We start from the raw sequence: 10,647 nt of genomic DNA, 5'->3' as shown, positions 1-10,647 counted from the left end.
AAATGGTTGGTAGATGAAGAAAACCAGTTTGTTGAGTGTAGAGGGATGTGAATGAAACAGTCTTTAAAAAGACCCATAATTGTTAGAAATCTGATCTTGGGATACCTGCAGCCAAAGTGGTACAAAGTTCCATCAGACAAATTTAGGCATTTTCAAAAAGGCTCATTTAGGAGAATAACTCTCAGAGGAGCATAAGCCCTTTGAATATCAGCCTCTTAATTTATTATACCTCATCCCCAGAAGCCTCAAAAGCCCCAAACCAAATAAATTCCCACCAAGGTGGTTTATTGGAAGCATTAGCTGCTTCACAATTGTTTGAAACTAAAATCATAATGGCCCAAAGACTGCACACAATACACTGTGATATTCCACTGTACTTTTATCACATCAGCATGGAAAATAACAGCTGAATCTAATTACTGCATTTCATGCTCGTGCAGAGAGAAGAAAGGTTTTTATAATAGCATGTCAGCTTCTGAACATAGGCAACCTACAACTGCTGTCTACAGCACACAGCCCTAGGCAGATGAGTCAATGGTGAACTAAATACATACTCTTGTAGGCTGGAGTGTTACATGTACATTTATAATTCTGAAAGCTATAAAGGGCACATATTTGCATACATTTATTAAACCATCTGTACAACTGGTTCCATCAAACATTCTGCATCCTCTGACTCACTATTTGGCATCTGATGGCTCTTTGTAGACTAGCACCTAACTACACATGGGATGCAAGTCATGTATCTCTTGCTAACCTTCCTTCTGTCATTTCTTGCTCCTCAGTATTATTTTTAGCCTTGGTTCAATAGAGGGGGAGGCTTATCAGATTGTGCTATCTTGGTATGTCTTTCTTGATAATTGTTGAATAACGACACCTAGCTCAATCAAACTTGGGGGTCCTTTTACTAAAGGGCATTAAGCCCTTAAGGCACGGTTAGCACGTGAAACAGGCTACCACACAAACACGTTAAAGTATTTTGTGGTATTTTTCTTGTTTCTGCATGTTAAACCATGCATTAATTTTTAAGAATTTTTTTTCTGAGGGAGCGTGGCACAGGTGGAGCATGAGTGTGGAAGTATTAACCAACATAAGATAATCCCACTTTCAATATTTTGAATGGCACTGAATTGCATAAGTAATTGATTAAAGTTTGAAGTGTGCGTTCATAGGTGGTGGAGGTTTTTCAGTCAGGGATTATAGTTAATCTACAGTGGCAGCAACGTGCTAGCGCCCTTGAAATACAGTCAGCAGGTTGCTTTGCCAAGTAATCTGAGGCTTTTCCTCTACCCTTTTCACATTTTTTTGAGTGAACAATACTTGAATATATCCACTGTTTGTTGTTTTGAACATTAAACCAGCTAGCAAGTTATGATCAGTGTCTGCTAATTGGCTAACAAAGAGTTAATGTGGTAGCACTTAATGCCTCCTAAATAGGAGGCACTAACAGCCCAATAATCAAAGGTAAATGCGGATGCTAGAGGCGACTAGCACCCGCATTTACCTTCGCACACACGATCATCGGGCAACCAGTGCTCATACCAGGCAATAGTGCAGAGCTCATTTAAATTAGCTTTAAATGAACTCTGCGGTATTCCATCCCTATGATCAGAGAACAGCACTCTGATCGTAGAGGTGGAATAGTACCTTAACCCTATGCTAGCCCAGAGCTGGCATTAGGATTAAAGCTCTGTTCCTGCCCCCCCCCCCCCCCCACACACACATCAGAGTCAGTCAGCCCGGGCTGCCAATTGTGTCCTGGGGGTCCATTGGATCCCCAGACCACCCCCCCCCCCCGCCATTGCTTTGGCCCTGGTGGCCTAGTGCCCCCCACAAGCAGCGACATGGGGGCTGGAGATCCGTTGGACCTCCAGTTCCCCTGACACAATGGCACAGGGGGACTGGAGATCTTGTGGATCTCCAGCCCCCTAACACCCCTCACCCCACCCCCCCCCCAAAAAACCCCTCCAACCCCACCCCCCACCCTGGTGTAGTGGTCCATTCGCCAGACACCTCCATTATGGAGGGAGCAGCACACTCCCTCCTCTTCCAGCGCTGCCTTCAAAATGGCGTCACCCTGCCCAGTGCATCCTGGGATGCACTGGGCAGGGCTTTCCTACCATATAAGGCACCCTTTCCCCCTATTATCAGAGCTAATAGTGTGCCTAAATTTGCATGCTATTAGTTCTGATCATAAGGGTGTTATTGCCCTGCGCTGTTCCGGTGCTAATTATAGAGCGCTGGTTTGAACAGCTCAGGGCTTCAGATCATGGGGCCGAGTGTTCCCATGTTAACTTTCTGCAGGTTCCACCCACGACCTGCAAATAAAAAGGGAACAGCCTAAAAAAGTGCCACGATAAATCTGGGCTTGGTGCGCAGGAAAGTCTCATGTTCTAATGCGTTAAGCTCAGATTTTCTTCCTACAGTGCATTTATATGCCTTAAGAAATTCACTCGGACTCATACCAAGGCTAGGTAGAATGTTGCTTTGTCTAATTGTAAGTCAGAAAAATATTGGGTAGAAAAGACATAACTCATAACATTAAAATAACCTAACACCATGGCTCTGACACATTTGCTTTCCATTCTTTCTCCTAACATGTGGAAATAAAGATCAATCAACAAAAATATAAGGTAATTCCTTTTTATTGGATTAACTTAATACATTTCTTGACTAGCTTTCATGAGCTAGGATGAAGGTGAAAGGGGACAGACTCAGAAGTAACCTGAGGAAATACTTCTTCACGGAAAGGGTGGCAAATTCATGTAACAGCCTCCCAGTGGAGATAGTGGAGACGAAAACTATATCTGAATTCAAGAAAGCTTGGGACAAGTACATATGATCTCTAAGAGAGAAGAAGGGATAGTAGGTGTCATGGATAGGAATACTGGATAGGCCATATGGCCTTATCTGCCCTCATTTTTCTCTGTTTCTAGCTAACATTGCCTTCCTTAGGTCAGAACACAAGGAGCAGCTCACAGTATAAGAAGACATTGCTTGAACATACAAGCGACTCAGGTTCATAGATTATATTACATTTATGATGTGAATGGTAACAGAGAAGTAAGAGGGAGGGAGTGTAAGCGTGTGTGTGAGTGTGTGTGTGGAGGGAGGGGAGTTAGAGGATTTGATGTGTTAAAGTCATAAGGTGACAAAGATGTAGCAGAATTGTGTCTAGTAATCAGGGCCAATGGAGGGGCCCAGGGTAGAAACTGAGGAGGGGCCCTCAACTCCCACCTTCAGGATATGCTTTCTTCACCTTGAGGCAGGCTTGATACTCATAACATCAATCCTGCTGGTAATATTATGATTCATTTCTTATTTAGGTAACATCTTTTCCTTTGACGTGCTCTTTTTTTGACCTGATAAAGGAGAAGGGGATGGGATTTGATATTGTGCTCATCTGTGGTTACAATCAAAGCGGTTTACATATTATATACAGGTATTTATTTTGTATCTGAGGCAATGCCCAGAGTCACAAGAAGCTACAGTAGGAATCAAACCTGGTTCCCTTGGTTCTCAGGCCACTGCACTAACCATTATGTTTTACTTTTATTTTGAGGTTTACTGACCTTTCTTTTGTGCATTGAAGTAATCTAACATAACAAATCATTTGCTGATCTTAGCCTTGCAGGGATGAACTATATATTAATGAGACTCATTCATCTGCCCCAGGCCCAATTCACACAATGAACCTTTGCCAATACAAACTTTTTAGCAGTAGTTTCTGTGGTACTACAAAAATTCATATTGGCAAAAGTTCATTGTGTGAATATATATAATATATATATTCATAACACTAGCAATTTTGATAGGCAAGCAGTGCGCTGTCATTTTTCATACGAAAGCAATTAGAAAATGCCATTTACAAGTGGAAACAAAATCAACTACTTTGTAATAGGGATCTGCCTGAGAAACACTTATGTTTTTCATTTTTTTGTTCTATTTTTGCATTTGAGCAGACACATAAATCATTTTGCATGCACAAATTTAGACACATGCTAAAACACAGAGAAAATACATTCATTTTTTTAGGTAATCTCAGATCAGAAATGACATGAAATGAGTCACTGCTTGCAATGCTTTAAATTATTTATTTGGATTTCTCTCACACCTTTTTTCAGTAGTAGCTGAAGTTGAGTTACATTCATGTGCACTAAACTGTAGTGGCATAGACAGCAGTGGTGTAGCTATGTGGGGCCACGGGGGCCTGGGCCCCCATAGATTTGGCCTTGGACCCCCCTGCCGATGACCCTCTCGACCCCCCCTCCCATCGCCGTCGCCTACCTTTGCTGGCAGGGGACCCCAATCCCCGCCAGCCGAGGTCCTCTTCTTCCGGCGCAAGGTTTCATTCTGTTGCTGTGAGTCTGACGCCCTGCGGCGGAGGAGGGTTGGTGGCGGGACGGGGGGATTGAGAGGGTCGTCGGTGGGGGGGATCAAAGTTGTTGGTGGTGGCGGTGGAGGGGGGGGGGGGCTAAAATGTGCCCCTTCACTTCGGGCTCTGGACCCCCCTCCCGCCGAAGTCTGGCTACACCCCTGATAGACAGATGACATTTTTTTTTGGGGGGGGGGGAAGACTTAACATGAGGGGGCGCAAAACATATAGGTGTGAGTAGTGCTTGGTATACTCCTAAATAATATTTTAGCATGCACTTGATGACAGATTTCTACATAAACAGCTTAACCTGCATCCAACATAAACCCCATACATAACTTATGGAAACTTTGGGCACCTTTTAGAGAGCCCTGGTAGTGATTCCTGGCACAGCGAATGCGACAAAGCCCATTCAATTCCTATGAACTTCATCACATTTGCCACGTGGGAATCACTACCACAGCTTTGTAAAAGGAGCCCTTTGGAAATACTGACATTTCAAAATAAATTTGCATTTATCCTCATAACTTAAACTTTGCCATTATAGTAGAGTTGAGTCTGGTCAACATCTCAAAACACATCACAGTGGCCTTCAAAATAATTACCACATATCCTTCAACATTGCTTTATAATGCTCACCTTAATAAACTGTATTAATAAAACAGGTGCATACTTTTGAAGTAGCAGTTTAAGGGCCCTGTTTACTAAGGTGCGCTAGTGTTTCTAGCACATGTACAAAATTAGCATGAGCTGTGTAGGTACCCATAGGAATACTGTGGTTGCCTACACAGTTAGCGTGTGCTAAAAACGCTAATGCACCTCTAGCGTGGCTTAGTAAACATGGCCTTACATATGTAGCCTAAATCTAATATAAAAAGTACCAAACCCTAATACTGCACACTGGACTATCAAGCTGTTAATTTAAACATATATTTTGCATCCACAGAATCCTCACAGCTCTTCCTCTAAGAATGGATGCAAAGCAGAAAAAGGGCATTTCGCCAGGAACTTGCCATAAAGTTGATTTTGGTGTCATCTCAATAAAAACAGAGATCCGTTCTAGTCCCAAGCATATTATGAAATCACTCAGGACCTACATAGCTAATCTACTTTACCACAACACCACTAACTTACAGAAGTAACACAACAAAGACCCTACCTAGGAAAATGCAACACAATAAATATCGCAGTCAGACCTAGAACATCAACATGCCTATTGGGAAACTGAACAAGCTGAATTATTACAGAGGCTTAAACATACTCCATGCAAAGGCTACCTGGCCTCAGTCGCAAACATTGAACACAAACAGACCCTTGCCAGGTACAAAAATAAGTGACCACAAACTTAAAATATGGATACGAAGAGAAAAATTAAACTAACAGCCCAAGAAGCCACACTCTGCAGGCAGTGCAACACTAGAGAAAGAGAAATAGAAACATCAACCTGCACTTTTCAAACTATAAAGAAAGCAATGTAAATTAAATTTACTGTAAAACTGACATTTTCCATTCACTGAATTAAGAATAAAATTTTTCTTTCAACCTTCTGGTTGTTTTGCTTTTTCCAATCATGTTTGTCTCAGTCTCCAGTTTCTGCTTTCCTCTAGCTTTTCTTAACTTTCTTTACAAGATCTCCAGTCCATCTCCTTCTCTCCCTTCTTCATTTCTTCTCCTATATCCATCTCTGACTTTGATCTTTTACCTTCAGCTTTCCTTCATTTATTTTTCCGTCTCTCAGTCTGCTCAGACTTTGTTCATTCTTAGTATTCAATCTTCCTTTTTTTAAAGCTACATCTCCTTACAGCTTTTCATCTCACTCACCCCAACCATCCCATTTTTAATCCTGTTATTCCTGTTTTTTTTGCTAACTCTCCCCTTTTCCAGCACACCTTCTCTATTTCCTCCCTTCAGTACAGCAACCTCTCCATTTTCACTTCTCTGACCAGTATCTTCTCTCTCTTTCTCTAGTCCCTTCTGTCCAGCATATCCTCCTTCCCTTACCACAATCCAGCATCTCCCCTATATCCAGTGGTGTGCTGGAGCGGGCTCTCACAGGCTCGCGAGAGCCGTTTGTTAAGTTTTTAAGAATTTTGGGAGTCGGTTGTTAAAGTAGGCCTCCCCATGGCTACTTTAACAACTGACTCCCAAAATGTGGGCTTGGGCCCCCTCCTGAATTCTCTTTTACTTTGCTGGTAGTGATGCTGGCCCCACCAGCCAAGTAAATAGACTGCTGCTGCTCCTTGCTTCATGTTTCTGACTCTGAGCATCAGGCTGGTACTTTTCATGCAAGCGCAAGAAGGTTCCATCATGCTGCTCAGAGCCAGAAACAAGCAGCAGAGAATGGTGGCAGTCCATGTATTGGCTGGTGGAGCTTGGCAAAGGTATGCCTAGCATGCCTGCACAAGGGAGGGGAGATAGGCATGTATTCCCCCCCCCCCCCCCCCCCCAAAAAAAAAAAAAAAAATTCAGGGCAGGCTATGCCCGGAGAGAGAGCCCGTTGTTAAAATTTTACCAGCACACCCCTGCCTATATCCCTGTTCCTCCCATGTACAGCTTATTCCCTCTCTGTCCCCATCCTGGTCCAAGTTCCAGCACCCCATCATATTCTTACTCCCCCCATTTTCAGCATCTCCCATCTTTCTACTCACTCCATGTCCAGCATCTCCCCTGACTTCCTTCTCACCCCATGTCCAGTATCTTACAATATCCCTTTTTCCTCTCTACCTGATCTAGCATCATCTCTTTCCCCCTCCTCTAAGCCAGCATCTTCCTCCATCCCATTCCAGTCTTTTCTCTTCTACTCCCTCAATCTCAATTCAGCATATCCATTCTGTCACCTTACTCCCCTCATATCCACTATATCCCCTTCTCTCCCTCTTTGTTGTTTGGTCATTTTGTTTTCTAATTGGGCTGGTCTTAGTCTGTTTTGCACTTTGTTTATGTCAGTCTTCTCCTAAATTCTTTTCCAGGTCTGTCTTTCCATTTTTCTCTCTTCTTTTGTCTTCTCTATATCTGGCTCTAGTGGGTTTTTTTCTTCAGTTTTCTCTTTTCTGTGTTTATCTGCCCATTTAATTTTACCCTCATTCTCCCTTTCTCTCACCCTCTAGGCATTCGTCTCCTCCTTTCAGGTCTCATCTATCTACTGGTTTTTCCCATTTCCCCCTCATCCTCTGTCCAGCACTCCCACACCACATACTACCTAGTGAGAAAAAAAAAAAAGAACAAACAGGACTACTACAGATCTCTACACAGAAACCACAGGCTAGCAGAATACCACACACAGGTCAAATGCACAAAACAGAAACAGACCCTCAACAAATAGGAAACAAAGGACCACAGATTACTAATATAGAGTTGAAAAGACTGAAATGATCCCTCAAGAAGTCAGACCTTGCATACAGCAAACAGAGAAACAAAAATTAAATGCAAGACATCAGAGATGCACATTTTCCAAAGCTGACATACGCCCCAATTCATACATTCAAAATAAAAATCCTTTTTATACCTTTCTTGTCTGAACATTTTATTTTCCCATTCCCTTTGGTTAAAATGTCTGTTTTCTGCATTTCTCAGTTTTTTTCCTGTCCTTGCAGGGTCTCCTGTCCATTTGACATTTTTTTTCTCACCATGTTCACTATCTATCTTCCCTCTCCATCCCTAGCCATATGGCAGTGCCGTAACGAGGGTGCCTGACACCCGGGGTGGGTCGCCGCTGCGCACCCCCCCGGGTGCAGGGCATGGCGCCCCCCCTCTGGAGCGCACAGCCCCGAAACGCACCCTACCTTACAGCGGGGGGCAGGCGGGAGGGCCGATCCGCCCCCAGTGCACGTCACTGGGAGCTGCGTCGGCTCTGCTGCTTCCCTGCTTTCTTTGCCCCGGAACAGGAAGTAACCTGTTCCGGGGCAGAAAGAGCAGAGAACCAGCGAGCCGACACCCCCCCCCCCCCAGCGCGTGCACCCGGGGCGGACCGCCCCACCCCCCTTCCTACGCCACTGCCATATGGTCCAGCATCTCCCCTCTGTGTCCCTATCCTTATTCTTCCCCATGTTTAGTATCTGTTCTCTCAGGAACCCCATCTCCTTCTTATCTAGCATTGCCCATCACCCCCTTGACCCCCATGTCCCTCTTTTCTAGCACTGCCCTCCTCTTTTGGCCCCCATCTTCCTCTTTTCTACCATTGTCCTATCCCAGCATCCACCTCTCTCTTTTCTAGCATTGACCCCTCCCCCCCAGGCCAACATCACTCCCTCTTTCTCCCCTTCCTTCTCCTCATGGTCTGGCATTTCTCCAACAATCTCTTCCCCCCTTCTGCTCCCTCTGCGGGTCCTGCATCCCTCCCTCACCCTCTACCTTTATTCCCTGTCCCTGAAGTCTTCCCTACCTCTCTTCTAGTACTGGCAGTGATTAAAGCAGGATGCTTCCAGCTGGCATCGGAGCTTTCTCTCTGCAGGGTCCAAACTATTCTGATGCAACTGCTCTAATCGCTGCCACTGCTGGTACTATAAGAGAGATAGGGAAGATTGGGGTGGGGGGAAGAGGAAGGAAGGGAGGGCAACACAGCAATGCAGGACTGGGGGGTGGTAGGGAAGGAAGTGGAAGAGGGAGAGAAAAGATAGAGAACAGACTCAAGGCAAATCTTGCCATTTGTAAAAGTGGCCCTGTGTGCCCCCTTCTGGGGGGGGGGGGGGATGAACCAAGATTGGGGGGAACCTGGCCCCCTGAGGCCCACTGTAGCTACGCCCCTGCAAACTGTAATTGCTACTATTCTGCCCTGCAAAGCCAGAACATAGTAACTGGTGAGAATGTAATATGAAAAAGTATAAAAAAAACTGATTTCTTTGAATAAATTCCCACAATATAATTTTTGACTAAAACTAATACAGTACTGTGGTCTGGCTTAACATGAAGAGATAACGTTAAATGGCTTCCATATAAAGGAGTACAATGACTATAGGACATCCAGCGAGTTAGCTTAGTTTTGACAAAAATTCAAGTAGCATAATGGTTAGTGTAGTGGGCAGAGAACCTGGGGAATTGGGTTTAATTCCCACTACAACTCCTTGCGACTCTGTGTAAACTGCTTTGGTTGTACCACAAATGCCCTTTTACCTTTACCCTTATTCTCAAGCCTCTGAGGGTTTCTCAAGTCTTATAAGGTTTATTGGTAGGTACATAAAGTGGGGTCAGCTCCATAGTAATTAAAACTAAAGATGTGAGTTGTACACAAAGTCAGATCACAGTTTCTGCTCATGGTATTTGAACTGATGCGGTCTCAAAGCTTTAAGGGAAGGAACAAGAAAATTACTGCTTTGCTCAATATAGTGACAAGTAGGGTCCGGTTAAAAAGAATGTAGTATTTTATGATCCTTCACAGCTTGAGAGATTACTTTTGGACAAAGTTAGTTAGTTAATGTTTACTATTGGGTTACTACTGGGTGGTTTATATTAAATTAGGACCTTAAGGGAAAGGGGACTTGATATACTGCCTTTGAGGGTTTTTTTGCAACTACAATCAAAGTGGTTTACATATATTCAGGTACTTATTTTGCACAAGGGGCAATGGAGGGTTAAGTGACTTGCCCAGAGCCACAAGCAGCTGCAGTGGGAATCAGGTGGATTGTGGATTTAATATCCAAATTTCCAGAGGGCGCTGTTGAGCAGCTGACGAAGATTGATGCTTGAAGTTTTTTGCTCCCCTGCTTCAGTTAGAATATCGTTCTCAATCACAGCTTTTTCGGATTTCCTTCTTAAATACTTAACTAAAACGCTAATTCAACCATGTCGGTATCTAAAACGGCGAAAGCAGACTCAGCCAATGTACCTCTGACTGGTTCTAAGAGATCGAAAACAGATCCGCTCACGCCGGAAAAGGCCATGCACTCGAGGCTACCACCCTCTACAGTGGAAATTATAATGGAGGATATAAAATCACTAAAAGACCTCACCACAAAGCACTTTCAAGCTACGTGTGATCTCAAAGAGGACCTACAATCTCTTTCTTCTACCCTGACACAGGCTGATAAAACTGCGCTTTTAATGTCGCAGCAACAGGAAAAGTCTGAACAACGTTTCCATAAATTGGAACTAGAACTCGAGGACCTCTCAAATAGAAATAGAAGAAATAATATAAGGATCATTGGTCTCAAGGAAGGAGTTGAGGGAACTGATGTTATTCATTTGCTGTCTACTTGGTTTCCGAAAGCTCTACAACTAAAGCCTGATGTACCGTTAGAATTTGAAAGAGCGCACAGGTCGCCATCTTACTACAAACA

Source organism: Microcaecilia unicolor, chromosome 9, assembly GCF_901765095.1.
Source record: "Microcaecilia unicolor chromosome 9, aMicUni1.1, whole genome shotgun sequence".
Lineage (NCBI taxonomy): Eukaryota > Metazoa > Chordata > Amphibia > Gymnophiona > Siphonopidae > Microcaecilia > Microcaecilia unicolor.
This window is presented reverse-complemented; position numbering follows the sequence as displayed.